This window comes from Canis lupus, chromosome 1 (genome assembly GCF_011100685.1).
Source record: "Canis lupus familiaris isolate Mischka breed German Shepherd chromosome 1, alternate assembly UU_Cfam_GSD_1.0, whole genome shotgun sequence".
In the NCBI taxonomy this organism is placed as follows: Eukaryota; Metazoa; Chordata; class Mammalia; order Carnivora; family Canidae; genus Canis; species Canis lupus.
This window is the reverse complement of record NC_049222.1, coordinates 67,944,525-67,960,747: the sequence shown is the minus strand read 5'-3', so window position 1 is coordinate 67,960,747 and position 16,223 is coordinate 67,944,525. Positions and strand designations below refer to the sequence as shown.

Sequence of the window (16,223 nt, the reverse complement as noted above, 5' to 3'; positions counted from 1 at the left end):
ATAAATGAATTTAACAAAGTCATAGAACACAAAGTCGATATAAAAAAATCAGTTCCATTTTTCTAAATTAACAACCCAAAAATTGTAAAAGGAAACTTTTAAAAATACATTTATGCACTGGGTGTTATACATAAGTGATGAATCACTAAATTCTACTCCTAAAACTGATACGACACTATAACTTAGCCAAGTAGAATTTAAATAAAAACTTGAAAAAGAAAGAAGATAGAAGAAAGAAAGAAAGAAAGAAAGAAAGAAAGAAAGAAAGAAAGAAAGAAAAAGAAAGAGGGAGGCATTTATATAGGCATTAAAGAACACAATTACTTGGGAAGAAATTCAAAATGAAATATGCCAGTCCTACAAACTGAAAAGTAATCTGAGAGAAATGAGGGTAAACAAACATAAAGATAGTCTATGTTCATGGAGGAGATTGATTTCGTGACAGGCTGCTACAAGGCCTCTCTCATTTGTCTCCCTCTTTCTGGTGATAAACGAGATTTCACTTCCCTCTCCCTGCTTTCTCCCTCATTTCCTTCAGTAAAGCTGGAGGCCATAGAACTAGTTAGCGGTAGTCTAGATATTAAAAAAATATCTAAGATATAGTCATCACCCTCAAGTAATGCATAGTTTTTACAGAAGACCAAACTTTTTTTTATTCTGGCAATGGAACGTATACATTAATTTTCACTATTGTCCCTGAGGACAAAATTAGTATCTCAAATAATATGTATATCCATATATATGTGTATACATGTGTGTGTGTGTATGGAAGAGCTAATTGTTATTGATCTTGGCAGTGATTTTTGAACTTGATGACAAAAGTACATATAAGCAAAAACCCAACAATGGGATTCGTCAAACTCAAAAGCTTTCACAAAGCAAAAGAAACAATTAACAAACACATACCTTGCTGTCTGCATCTCTTCCATCTAGCTGTTCCTGAATTATATCCTTTAATATTGAACCAGAGATCTAATTTTTAAAAAATTAACAAAATGAAAAGATGACCTACAGAATGAGAGAAAAGTTTTGCAAACCACTTATCAGATAAGGAGTTAACATCCAGAATTATTTAAAAACTCATTTAACATAGTAAACCAAAAAATCTGATGAAAAAAATGAGCAGAAGAACTAAACAGACATTTTAGGGTGAAACACTTTATTAACTGTGAATTCAGCAAGTCTTAAATTTTTCTGTACATTTTTTGAAAATTGTAGTATGGCCCTAGGCATTTTTAAAATTTTATTTAAATTCAAGTACCTAACATATAGTATATTATTAGTTTCAGAAGTAGAATTTAGTGATTTATCAATTGCATATAACACTCAGTGCTCATTACATCACATGCCCTCCTTAATGCCCATCTGCTCACCCACTTTCCCTCCAGCAATCTTAAGTTTGTTTCCTATAATTATGAGTCTCTTAAGGTTTATCTCCCTTTCTGATTTCATCTTATTTTATTTTTCCCTTCCTTCCCCTATGACCCTCTGTTTTGTTTCTTAAATTCCATACATGAGTGAAATAATATGGTTAAATAGACATTTTTCCAAAGAGGTCATTAAAATGACCAACAGGCACATGAAAAAGATGTTCAATTTCATTGATCATCAAGGAAATGTGAATCAAAACTAATGAGATACCACCTCACATCTGTTAAATGGCTATCATCAAAAAGACAAGAGACAACAGACACTAGCAAGGATGTGGGGAAAAGGCAACTGTTACACACTGTTGGTGGGAAGGTTAGCTGGTCTAACAGCGATGGAAAACAATATGGTCTTTCCTCAAAAAATTAAAAATAGATCTACAGTAGGATCCAGCAATACACTTCTGGGTATGAACCCAAAGGAAATGAAAATAGGATTTTAACAAGGTATATGCACTCCCAAATGTATTGCATTATTCACAATAGTCAAAATATGAAAACAACCCAAACCATAAACAGACAAGTGGATAAAAAATATATAGTGTATATACACAATGGGATATTATTCAACCATAGGGAAGAAGGATATCCTGCTATGTATGACAACATGATGACCTTGAGCACATTATGCTGAGCAAGATAAGTCAGAGAAAACAAATACTATATGATATCACTTATATGTAAAATCTTAAGAAAAAAAAAGCAAAACTTAAAAAACAAAGAGTAAAATGGTGGTTATAGGCAATGGCAGTTAAGGAGATAAGATTGATAGGGATTAAGGAAACAAACTTGTAATGGATAGTAAATAAGCCATAAACATCTAATGCACAGAATAATGAATAGAGACAATGATATTGTACTATAATTATGTAATGTGATAAATATTGCTATATTCATATTACAGTATATAAATGTGTCAATAGGCTATCCAACTTAAATTTATACAGTGTTGCATGTCAAATTTATTCATAAATAAATATACACATAAATACACAATTACATACCTCACAGGTAGGTCTTCATCCACTGTGTCCATTCAAAAAACTCCATTGTGAACTCCAAATTAAAACCCTGTGTCAAGCAAAAGAAAAATCAACAGGTAGATTTCAGTCTTAATGATTATTATAAAGTTTAGATCAATTCATTTGCTACCAAGTATAAAAAAATGCAACTACTATATTCAATAATAAATCAAGGACAAAATGAGCCACAATAAAAATCTAGTATGTATTTGATCAGATCTAATTAGCATTTAATATGATGTTTAAAACTTTTTAATGGTGTCTTTATTATGTCATGCTGGAAGGTGCCTTTTGAACAAGAACTCAACTTGAGTGAATGAACCCACTGCTTTATAGACACAATTTTTCAGCACTAATTTAATAAGGATATTGAAAACGGATAACTGGTGAGAGGTTTTCATTAAATCTAAATGGTTGAGCAAATTAATAGGAGGCATAAGCTCAGTATATAAGATTGAGCAGTTTCTAAACAGCCATCTCATCTGATTCTGAGCTGCAAATAAATATATCCATGGATGAATGTAATTGTTTTAAATGTTGCTATTTGTAAATTAAAATCTAAAAAGTAGTGCTTCCATATTAAATGGTTAGTATGAATAACGAAGAGTTGATATTTAATTTAGATTTAATACTATAAGACCACACTTTTATGTGCTATATTGTTATTGCATTTCACAAAATATGTTCTCCAATTAATTGGGCTTGATACTGCAGCAAGTATCTAATATATGCAAATAGCCTATGAGTTTGAATTTATATTGTCAAAATAGTCATCTCTCTCTCCTCTGGAGATATGGGCTTAGGTCACAGATGAGGGGACCGTAAGTATCATTTGTTTCTTCCAGTGTTAAAGTATGAGTGATTCTGAGGAATCAAGCATTTCAGCACAATCTCCTTAATTATGTACATTTTTATTTGTTGTATACCCTTCCATGTTTAAGAGGAGCGAGCCTTGAAAGGCTAACTTAAATCTTAAAAAGTCAGTATAACCAGGATTCTTTTGCTATTGCAGCCAGAATTCAAGGAGGACTCACTCATACAAGAACCACATATAAAACACTCTCACCAGGACCTTCTTTTTATTTCTAGTGTCTTTAACTCATTAAATTGAACAAATTGTAGGTGGGTTAAAAGGCATAAATATCTCAGTAAAATGTATGCATTTTCAACAGATATGTAATAGATTGAATTATTGTGTTCAACATATGCTTATCATTTTAGTGATAGATACTCCTAGACAAGTGATTTAACTGGAAATGTTCCCATAATGGCACAAAATATATGGCACTTCCATCCCCATACTAAAGATACCTCATCAAGGCTATTTAATTATGAAGGTGGTATAAAGTTATTATCGCAGGTGAACTTTATTTATAAACTTATAAACGCTTTGTTTGTTATATTCAAAAGCCTTCTGTGATACAACTGGTTAAATGTCCAACAAAAATTTATCATCTGGGGCAGCCCGGGTGGCTCAGTGGTTGAGCGTCTGCCTTCAGCCCAGGGCGTGATCCTGGAGACTGGGATCGAGTCCCACATCGGGCTCCTGGCGTGGAGCCTGCTTCTCCCTCTGCCTGTGTCTCTGCCTCTCTCTCTCTGTGTCTCTCATGAATAAATACATAAAATCTTAAAAAAAAATTATCATCTGTCTTTATGTCACTATGGGAAACCTATTGTCTATCCAAAGTCCTCAATTCCATTTCTTTGCCACCTTTTAGACAATGACACCAATGTGTCAAAGTGATGTCACCTCCAGCTGAGAAACAGCTCTGTTTTATGCATACCCTTTTTTTCCTATTTGCCAACTACATTCAGAGGATTTTGAGGTTCTAAAGGATGCTAGAAACATAAGATGAAAGGAGCCTGAGGTCCTGAATCACTTGATACAAGATGAATTATCAACTGAAAGTACTTGTATTAGATACTACCTGAGCAAAAAAGAACTTTCAGTTACATAAATCAACAAAGTTTTATTTTGCTTGTGTTTTATTAATTGTATAGTATCTGCAGCATATTTATATATGATGGAATACTACTCAGCCTTCAGAAAAGGAAATCTTGCCATTTGCAATGACATGGATGGAACTAGAAGGTATTATGCTGAGCAAAATAAGTCAATCAGAGAAAGAATTATCATGTGATCTCACTCATAGGTGGAATTTAAGAAACAAAACAGAGATTCATGAGGGAAGGGAGGAAAAAAATAAAATGAGACAAAATCAGAGAGAGAAACAAACCATAAGAAACTCAACTCTAGGAAACAAAATGGGGTTGCTAGTGGGGAGATGGGGTTAAGGAGGGCACACGATGTAATCAGCACTGGATATTATATAAGACTGATGAATCACTGACCTCTACTTCTGAAATTAATAATACATTGTATGTTAATTGAATTTAAATTTAAGACTTAATAAAATAGTTGTATAGTATCTCATGTTATCTTAATATAGACGTTAGTAATCTGAAGTGGGACTCTTCTTTTAAGAAGTACATTGTATGTGTAGTATAAGGCCCCAAAAAAGGCTGCCCCAACGTGGGTCACTTTGGCTTAAACATTATTTTGAGTTAAAAGGAATCAAAGTCCAGCAGATGCAGGAAAAGCTCTTCAACAAACCTCAGTTGTTGCACCAGGAAAAGAGCTATTAATAGATTCCTCTTTACCTGAGAAACTTAACTGCGCAATAGGACAACCTTTGTTTTCCAAACATCTCCTTTCATCTTACTCTGATAGTCCTTCTCCCCTTTGCATCCTTAGGCCCCTCCACTCCCCTTAGCTTATAGAAGCACCATTTTGCTTCATTCCAAGTTTCTTTGGAATTTCCATGCCTGTGTGGGTTCCACATGTGTATGCTACTAAATTTTACCTTCTCCCGTCAATCTGTCTCATGCCAATTTGATTCTTAGTCCAGCTAGAAGGTCCTTTGAGGAGACAGAGATTCTTGCTCCCCAACAGTGGCAGTGGCTTAGGGACCAGGCAGTAGATAGTGGGCAAGCTGATAAGAGACGAGAAAAAGATGGAGGGCTATTTACCCAATGATAAAATATTTGTTAAAACTGTCAATATCAATTTGTTGGAAGTCATCTGGCTTGTAGCTCTAGAGAAAGAGATTAGAACAACTAGACTGCTAACTATGTAACTCAATTATTACCTCCTCTTACATTTTGTATTATTATATATTTTAATTCTTTACATTTTTCTAAGCATCATTCATTGATCATTACTGTTATTTTGTATGAACAGGATATGTTGAGATTTCCCCACCTATTTATCTCCTGAGTTTCCATATTTCTATCAGGAATTCTTTTACTTCTTCCCTAAATATTTCTGTTCATTAAGATCAGCTGGTGCTGACTTTCCACTATCTGTTGGTCTGAAAATGTTACTGACTTATCTACCTTTTTGGAGGATTATTTTGCCTGATATAAAATTCACATAGGCATTTTCCCTACTGTTTGGCATTTTTAAGATACCATTCTATTGATTCCTGGCTCCATCATTTCCACTGAACAATTAGCTGTAAGTCTTTGAAGATGAAGTGTCTTTTTTACTTTTGCTGCTTTTAAGATTTCTCATTTTTCTTTAGCTCTCAAAGTTTTGCTATGATATGCCTGGGCATGATATATTTTTTTTTTTTTTTACACAGTCTGCTAGGGATTTTCAGTAGACTCTTTGAGTCTTTAAGTCTTTCATCAGTTTTAGAAAACTCATTATCTAGTCAAATATTGTCTCTGCCACATATTTCCTCCACTTCTAAAACTCCAGATTGTTTCCATGTATTCTATAAAGCTCCGTTGGTCTTTCTCTTTCAAGGATTCACACCAAATACTTTCCATTGAATCCTATCTTAATCTTAGCCCAAAATGCCATTTTTCCCGTTTCTAATTCTATAGAAATATTCTTTAAATTTTCATCTTTTCACACACATTATCCTCTATTTTATTGAACATATTATTTATAGTTACGTTAGTGTTCCTATCTGCTAACTTTAAAGCTAGATCAACTATGCATCTGCTTCTATTGACTATTTTTTTCTCTTATGATCATATGATCCTATCTTATCACATGCCTCGTGCTAATGAAATGACACAAATTGTGTGTAAAAAAAAAAAAAAACTGTAGTGACTTCAGATAACTCAGAGTTCCTCCAAAGAGTTTTGTCTATTATCTCTGCCTACCAAATGGGATAGCTATCATCATAATTTTTTTAAAAGATTTTATTTATTTATTCATGAGAGACACAGAGAGAGAGAGAGGCAGAAACACAGGCAGAGGGAGAAGCAGGCTCCATGCAGGGAGCCTGATGTGGGACTCAATCCCGGGTCTCCAGGATCACGCCCTGGGCCAAAGGCAGCGCTAAACCACTGAGCCACCCGGGCTGCCCCTATCATCATAATCTAATCAGACACTGAGCTAAGTAGAGTCTAAATTACATTTTGTCAAGACTCCCCGATTTTTACTCACTCCTAGGGTGAGCCACTCAGGGTTTCCATCTGAGATCTAGATTTACCAGTGCTCCTTCTCCTGGTAGACCTTGAACACTATGGCTGTATAAGAGACATAAGAGTAGCCCAGATCATATAGGTATTTAGGGGCCATTGTAAGAAGTCTGGCTTTTAGTCCAAAGTGGTGAATCAATGGAGTTTTCCACAAAGAAATGATATGAAAATTATGTTTTAAATGGATCACTTGGTTGTTGTAATAGGAATAAAATGTGAAAAAGCAAGACAAGAGGTAGGAAGTCCATTAAGAAGTCTGTTGACATCTAATCTATAGACAAGTCTAGCTGCAATCTAGTCTCAAGCAGAAAAGTGATTAGATACTTTGAAATTATTGCAAACAGAATTTCCTGGTAACTGGATGTGGAATAAAGGAGAGGAGAATGAGGGATAAATTCAAATTTGAGGGCAAGAGAAATGGGAAGGATTAAGTGCTATCAATTAAGACATATATGACTTTAATGGAGTTTAGGTAGAGTAAGGTTGGGGAAGGAGGCCAGATTGGGAGTTCAGTTTGAAATTCATTAATTGGAGGCAGATAGAAATACAGGCTGATATTCAGGGGAAGATCTGGCTGGAGAGAGAAATTTGTGAGTGGTGTCTGATAACAAAGTTGATCTAAATACAGCACCAAGAATATCTAAGTGCATGGAATCAAATTGAGAATATTTACTGAAAGACTTTTTTTTTCTTTGTTTCTGTCATCATTTTAAGGCTTTATTGTCCATGAAGAGCTAACTGCCTAAATTCCAATAAAGAGAATAATGGTTTTGCCAGAAAAAGCAAGGTCATCAGTACTCAAACTGAAGGAATTTTGAAATCCTGAACTCACATTTTTTAACTGTCGGTAAGACCCAGGCCGTCAAACTCAAGCTGATGTAAAAGATGTTCAGGACGGTCAGATTTCTACCTAGGAAGATGACTAGATTCTATCACTATGGTGCATTTGCTCCCTATTCTTATGTTCACTTTAATCATTTCCATTTCTGTTTTCCCATTATCACATCAACTTCTTACAACCTCAAAAAATTTTCAATATGTCTTTATGTCAGTAGAAGGCAATAAGCTAGTTACAACATAATTTTCAATTTTTTAGAAAGAAAGTAAGCTGCTAAAACAGATATTAGTGTAAGAAATGAAAAAGAAAACACTAGATACTTTCTCATAATTGGGAGTCAAAGATCTAGAGAGCAGCTATATGTGAAGCTGAATGATTTTGACAACAATGTTAAATAGGTTGGTGATACTCGATTTGTTTTTCAATATCTGACCAGAACTGGCACTTAGAGAAAAGGGGGAAAATGTAAGGTCATCTGCAGACACTTCAGAATGTCAGCCTCCTCATTTCAAATAAGTTGGTGATAAAAGAGAAAAAATAGAGTTATTATTTGTTTTGGGAATTTTTTAAAGTAAATATAAGTGTGATATATGCATATGTATATCATTTTTATCTATGATGTTTATTTTGAAAATAAATATTAAGTTAAAATTTGAAATGAATTATGGTATTTCTATAATTAGTAGATATGTTTATGCTTAGGATGCTGAGAAATGATACACCCTGAGAGAGCCCAGCTTGCCTTAAAAACTAATCTATGTGCAATCTGTGAAATATATTCTAATCATTTATCACTCCCATTTACAAAACAACATTTCTGTGTGTGAGCATAAGCCAGATAAACTTTCAAGTTTTTCTCATGTTAAGAGTAATAAATTGTGTCTAGAAAGACTACTAAGCATTAATAGAATCTTTTCAATATATGATTTCCATCCTATGCAAAGAAAGAGAATATTTTTTTAATTGAAGTAAAATTGACATACACTATCTTATTAGTTTCACGTGTTGGTATTTTTACACAATAAAAATGTTCCCCATATTAGCCCAGTTACCGTCTGTCATATGAAGTTATTACAATATTATTGACTATATTCCCTATGCTGTACATTACATCCCCATGACTTAGTTATTTTATACCTGGAATTCAGTAGAGTTGCAGGATACAAAGTTAACAATCAGAAAACAAAACAGAATACTTCTAAAAAACAATGGTACCAATTTTACAGGCTCTGTCTTTAAAATACAATTAGAATCTTACCACGCAAAAACCTAGGGTCTGGATCACCCTCATTTCTCATCTGTTTTATTTCTCGCAGCCTCCCAACTGTTCTTTCCATGTCATTCTTTGGCCACACACACTTTATTCTCAGCACAGCAACAAGAGAGATCCTTTTGAAATGTTGAGATCATAGGACTCTACTGCTCTGACTTCTCTCTTTCTAATGCTCCAACTCTGCCTCCTGGTTCCTTTGTTATCCTCCATCATCCCAGGTGAACTTTTACTCAGAAACTCCAGCAGTTTCCTCTCTACACCATCCCTATAAACTTACCCCCTGCCCCTTTCAGAGTTTTGCCCAAACAGCACCTTGCGGATGGGACTTACCCTGACTCTAGCATTGCCCAAACTCCCTATCCTTCTTACTCTCCTCTTCTTCCTTCTCCATAGTGCCTGTCTTCTAATACACGATAGTTTACTCATTTCATATGTTTATTTTTTTTTTATCATTTATCTTTCCTCCTAGAAGGTAAACTTTGAGAGGGCAAGAAACTTGGTTGTGTTACTCACTGCAGTATCCTGAATGCTTAGACTCTTGTCTGTCTCTTAGTGTTTAGGACTTGAATAAAAAGTTTAGCTTCAACTTGAAAACATATCAAAACTATTTTCTGAAAACCAGGAAAATTAAAACCGCCCCAAATCAGTCTCCAACCCTTTCAAAAAAATCGATGACCTCACTCGGCATGTTATATCTGTTTCTTTTGGAATCTAAGCTCTCTCTATCACTTAATTCCCATACATACAATTGATTCTGCTTTGCCTAAAATTGCTCCATAACAAAACACAATAGCAACAAAAGGAAAAACTACAATTAGGCTCAGTTTGTTTTGGTAAAAAAACAAAAAAACAGGAAGAGGCAAAGTTGAAAAACAGTTTTATTTATTGACACAGGGGAAGTATTCTAATGGATACATTATCACATTATATATATGTTTAGCATTAGTGTTTACTTGAAAAGAGCCTTAGTTCTCCCATTTTTTTTTACAAGGTAAAATAATCCAAACATATTTTTTTCTATATTTCTTTATAACTTATTTCTGAAGTACTATGACATAATATGTGATAAAAGGGAAGTACTGAAAAGATGTAACTTGAAACAAGTCATTGAAAATAAAGTTTGGGAAAGGTGGTTTGTGGCACTGACAAAAATAGTTATAAGTAAATATATTCTTTATTTTTAACATATTGCTTTTTGAGGGGCACCTGGGTGGCTCAGTTGGTTGAGCATCCAACTCTTGATTTCTGCTCAGATCATAATCTCAGGGTTGTAAGATCAAATTCCGCCTTGGGCTCTATGCTAAGCATGGAGCCTGCTTTGGATTTTGTCTCTGCCTTTCCCTCTGCCCCAACTCCCCACTTAAGAATATTTTTTGATACACTAAATATATAGCTTTTTGATAAAATAATACTGATATATCAAAAGAGGGTAAAAGCAGCATTTATATTTCCTGGAATAAAACAGTTTCAGTGTAGTAGTTAGAAAAAAATGATGGCCTACTTGACTGCATTCCTGGGCCCCTAAATCATGATGTAATAACAAGTACATGAGGAAGATTCAGTCTACTTGACGAGAGTAAAGTACTCTGTCCAGTCCTACTATGATAATACTGACTAATGCCCACCGCATCTTGAATACTATCAACTACTCTGTAAGCAGCCTTACACTTCTGCTCAAAGAGCTCACGCTGGAGAAAAGCATCAGCCAAGTTCTACCTACCTTGCCCAAAGTTTGAAAAAAAAAAAAAAAAAAAGGAGGTCATGGTGGATGGAGAAGGTGAGTGAAAAGACTGGTCACATCTTCAGTCAGATCATCTTTTCCAACTTCGGAAAGTTAATACTGGAGAAGAGCCCTTTGACTACATTGACTGGGTGAAGTGCCACAGTAATAGCTTTCAACTTCCATGTCAGGGACACCAGGCAGGGAAAAGGATTATGGGCATGTGGTGAATATGGGGAGGTATTCAGGCAGAGAACTTGGTGGTTTGTCATGAAAGAGGCTATAGTTATTTACTAAACTGTGTATTTGCATACTTACTAATCTATCTCTTCATGCTGGCAGGGATTCTTATCCGTTTTATTCCCTCTTGTATCACCAGGACAAAGCACAGAGCTTGGTACACCTAAGGGCTGAAGGGGTTCAGAACATGCCACCTCAGAACATGCCACTCTGGCATGTTGACTTTTTTGAGTTAAAGCCCTGGAGAAATAGCACGTGAAGGAAGGGCTCTCTAACCTCCTTCTTTCTATGTAAAAGCAGGTCATAATGTTTCCCATGAGAAAGGTAACCTCCCTACAACAGGAAGAGAAAAAACAGTCCTATCACCAGAGACTAGGAGTTGACACCGAAAAAATGACCTGCATAGGAGCGCCTGGGTGGCACAGTGGGTTAAGCACCTGACTCTTGATTGTAGCTCAGGTCATAATCTCAGGGTGATGAGACCAAGCTCCAAGACCAGCTCCTAGTCCAACAGGGAGTCTGCTTGAGATTCTCTCCCTCTCCCTCTGTCCCTCCCCCTACGTGCTCTCTCTTATATAAATAAATAAACAAACAAATAAATAAATAACTCTTTTATAAAAATGGACCCACATAAGAACCTACTAGAAAATGTTTTTCTTCCATTAATTTCCCCCACATATTTCCTAGGTCATACCATTGTCCCACTTGCCCCTAGCCACAAGCCCCATTGTCTTGTCATGTCCCCCAAATTACTTTTCTTGTTTAAAAAGTTTTGTAAGTTTTTGGGCCTAACAGCTTGTTGAAGCCTTCATTTTTCTTTTGAAAACTTCCACGTACATGTAAAGGTATTAAATAAAATGTGTATGTTTTTCTACTGTTAATCTGTGTCAGTTTAATTCTTAGGTACAGGCTCAGAATATAAGAGGGTATAAAAGTTTTCCCCCTTGTAGTAATCGGTAAATTTCTGAAGTGCATATGCTCTCACCAGTAGAGTTGTGTGCTTACCAAGATTCACTTGAATTTCCTAAATTGTTTATGTCAGTTGTACTTGTTACTACAATTATGTAATTAAACTTTATGCAAATTGATGAAATATGATTGATGATGGGTTTGCCATGTAAACTAAGTTAAATACTTTGAAAGATTTCATAATTGTGAGTCACTAACACATATTCTGTGCTATATGAAGTATAGACAAGAAAACTGCAAAAAGTTGGCAGACTTGAAAAAATCTAGAAGCCATTTATACTCAAATTTTTTGCAAGTACATGAGCTTTCATTCTAAGTGTAAGGAAACCAAAATTGGAAATTATAGAGTATATTATGGATATATTTATTTAAAAAAGAAAAAGTAAAACTTTTCTCAGCACACACATCAAAAGTGAAGGTTTTGGTCTCCATCAATAGATCTGTAAACAAATACAAATTCACTTTTCAAATTTATTTTATTTTTTAAAAGACATTTATTTATTTGAGAGATAACACAAGCAAGAATGGCAGAGAGAGGGATGCTTTTAAGCAAACTTTACACACAAAGTATGGAATCCAACATAGGGCTTGATCCCACAACCCTGAGATCGTAAACTGAGCCAAAACCAAGAGTCAGATACTTAGCCAACTATGGCACCTAGGTGCTTCACTTGTTTTTTTTTTTTTTTCCCACTTGTTTTAATTTAAAGTGAAATGTTAAAATATGTATCTATTTTTTTTTCCTATATCCATATTTAAACTAAAGAAAAATTTCAATTAACTTTCACTCACCAGTCCTGGAAAGAGTAGGAGGGTATCACTATATAATGTAGAAAACATGTAACCTAATATTCACTTTGGAAAGTTATTTTTTCTTAAACTACTTTATGTTGTTGATGAAGGCTACAAGTTCTGCTAATCATAATGAACCTCAGCATAAAAATATTTTAATTTTAATTCATGCTTTAACTGGGACAAACTATTAATATTTCCCTTCCTTTGGAAACATTGACTTTGATGAAAACATTGTTTATGTAAATAACTGTTCCAGACAAGGAAGTTTCCAAGGAAACATGCTTCAAATTCTTCAACAGAATATGCAAATGAAAGCCTCTTTTCTGTAAAAATTGCCTCTGAGTGAGGGACAAAGCCTAAAACAATAAGCCAATTCAAAGAGATAAAAAGAAACAAGAACTGACAAAGTAACTACAGTCATTTTTTTTCAAAGGCCATGAAAATTATCTCCTGCCTTACAGATTTTAGTGGCCAGTATCAATATTTGCCTATTGCCAACTGGGGAAACATTAAATGCTTGGGTTTAAATGCTTGTGAATTTGCATGGTGATGTCTTTGCCTTTGAAGAATATCCATTCAACTAGCTGATTATTGAGATTACATTGCCTTGCCCTGTAGTTTGTGACAGTATCTTGCCCTCTTTCTATAGCAGAAATCAATGTGACTTCCCTGACAAAAAAGATAGAAACAGCAGAGACACCCCCCCCCCCAAAAAAAAACAGAGGAAACTAGACAGTTCCTACCACTTGTAGGCATTATAAAATTATATCTACAGAACACATTCACAAAGATTTATCATTTTACCCATTAAGCAATTATTTTATCACTCTATGAGAGGAGGAAGAGGAAAAGGAGAAAGAGAAATAGTAGTCCTGTAAGACATCACTGCCTCTGACCCCCATAAACCCAGCATTCAGTCATAGCATCCACCACTCTACTCTTAAATTCTCAAATCAAGCAGGTCTAGTCTTCTATCCCCTAAACATACCATGAAATTATACCTTTGCTGGTACAAAATGTACCAACTCATACAATCCATTTTGGAAGAGAATGTTATAGGCTTGGCTATACCTGCTCCAAACTGCAACATTGGTTGTAAAGACAAAGCTGTGAATTTAGTTTTTTTTTTTTTTTTTTTTTTTTTTTGTTGTTGTTGTTGTTTTAGGAGCTTTTTAATATTTTGAAGGAAAAATAAGGAAGACCAAAATGAAGACCCTTTCAAAGAATTTCAAAGAGAAACAGAGCTAGCCAGCAATTAAAGCAGTAGAAAAAGCCATTATTCAGGACTAACACAATAAAGAGAAAAAGACTACAGTATAGAACTGGGCTCAATTCTAAATACGACAAAGAAAAATAAAAATTTATAGCTAAGGAGTAAGGGTGGAGTGAGGGGAGGGAGATCCTCTGGATAGAAATTTACTAAGAGGGAACATGAGGCTTACATAAGGGGGGGTTCTAGCTAAGCTGACCAAACAGAATTTTTATTGAAGGCAGGCCAGGGTGATCAAGACTTTACCTGGGGGGTGGTGAGGATGAAGATCCTGATCAGAGAGCAAAGGTAGAGGATTTTGGCTAATTGAACTTAGTAAAGTTCTTGCTAACATTGGGCAAGGCAAAGAACACAGAAGTCCAAAGTGAAGGCCTATTTGGGAAAAGGATTCAAAGGAAACTGACTAAACTTTGATCAAAGAGTGACTCTTCCTCAGTGCCTTTTTGTGGCAGCGAGACTCACAAATAAAGGGGAGCACCAGGGCTGCGGCAGGGGGAGGAGTGTGGGGCCCAGGCTAGGGCGGTCTGGCAGCCTGGGCAGCCAGTGGGCAGTGGGCTCCATCTGGAAAGGATTCAAGATGACCAGGGAATGAAGAAGCTCTTCCCAAAAAGGTCTGACTCAGTCAAACAGACTTCAAAGTTATGGCACTAGGGGAGTTAATTCTAAGGTGGAAACAGTATGAAGCATATGTCCAAGCTTTGTAGGGCAAGTACTTAGATCTTAATTCTAATGATGTAACTGGGTTAAGAGAGTCTGAAGGAAAACGAAAGCAACAACAAGGGCCTGCTCCTAGAGAAGACATCCTTGTAACCCGACTAGCAACCAGGGAGCAAGAGATGCAATAGTGTACTGCTCAAATCCAGTTCCTCAAGTGAGTCCAGCAGGCTAGTGCTGCCCAGCTGAGATCAACAAGACTAGGCCCAGAGATCAACCTGTTTTTCCTAAAAGTGAAAGGTGAACTGGAAGAGACTAAAGACAAACTGGAACAACCCAAAACAAACTGAGTGCCTGTAAGTTGATGCCTGGTAGGTAGACAAATCATACTCCCCAGTCAACTTTCCTTAAAAAAAAAAAAAAAAAAAAAAAAAAGACTTTCCTGTGTGCCCCACTATGAGAAAGCTGTGGTGGGACAGCCAAGTACTCGTTCCACACCAAGACTCAGACTTTTTAAGCCAAAACCAGCTACATCCTTATACTATCCAGCTTGTAATGGTTCATGTAAAACTTACGAGATGAACCTTGTGTTTCAGCTTTCTTCTCCCCCGCCCCCGCCTTACTTCAGAGGTCTGGTGGCCTTGGACTCTTCCAAAGAAGTGGCCCCCTCCAAAATATTCCCCTTTTGGAACATGTAGACACTTGAGCAATGTTTCTGTTTGAAGAAAATAGAGGGAGAAACAGAAGTCTTAAGTCTGTGGCACACAGTTTGGAGGAATGAAAATCTAGAGACTCAAAATCATGAATTGAACATGTAAAATTCCAGTAAAATGTAAAAATGGAATATGCATGGCTCTTAACCATGAGCATAGTGACTTAGAGACACTGTATTATCAGTTTTGCCAATAAGACTGTGAACTTGGGGATTATTGTTGAACTTCTGGGTCAAAACTCAAAAGTGATGAATTTTGCCTTTAAAGAGTTTATTAAAAAAAATTAAAGAGTTTATTTGCTAAAAACCAGCTTAATAGTCATGAGAGAATTAAATAATAGATGTCAGTACAAGTAGTTCATATATTTAACCATTTAGTTTGGGGCTCTGTATTACTTGATTGAGCCTTAAATCAATGTGGTTTTAATCAATGGTTATTCTTTGAATGGTTGCTAACGCTGTAGATAATCTTACTGAGGACTGTACAAACATAAAAGTGTGGTATCAAACTTCAGGTTGAAACTGTTTGAAGCATTATAAACATTCATTTCACTATTAGATTGTATAAGGATATTGGCTATGATGAGACTTACTGTGTTATTTTTTTCCGTAGTGAAATTAAATCCCCATTCCATTCAACAGGCGCATGTTGAAAGAGCATTATCATTAGTGTTAACAGGGGAATGTATTTCCTTCACTGTATTTGTGCCTTTTGTATTGCACTCTTGATATTAAATTAAATGTGCCTTGAAAAAAAAAAAAGAGAGAGAGAAACTCTTCATCAGGCCCTAGGGGTCAGTAGGGGT

General features: G+C 35.5%; 1 pseudogene; it reads left to right on the top strand.

The window, feature by feature from the left end:
* The first annotated feature begins 10,818 nt into the window (after window positions 1-10,818).
* LOC100683269 lies at window positions 10,819-15,403 on the top strand (annotated as a pseudogene).
* Window positions 15,404-16,223: the final 820 nt, after the last annotated feature.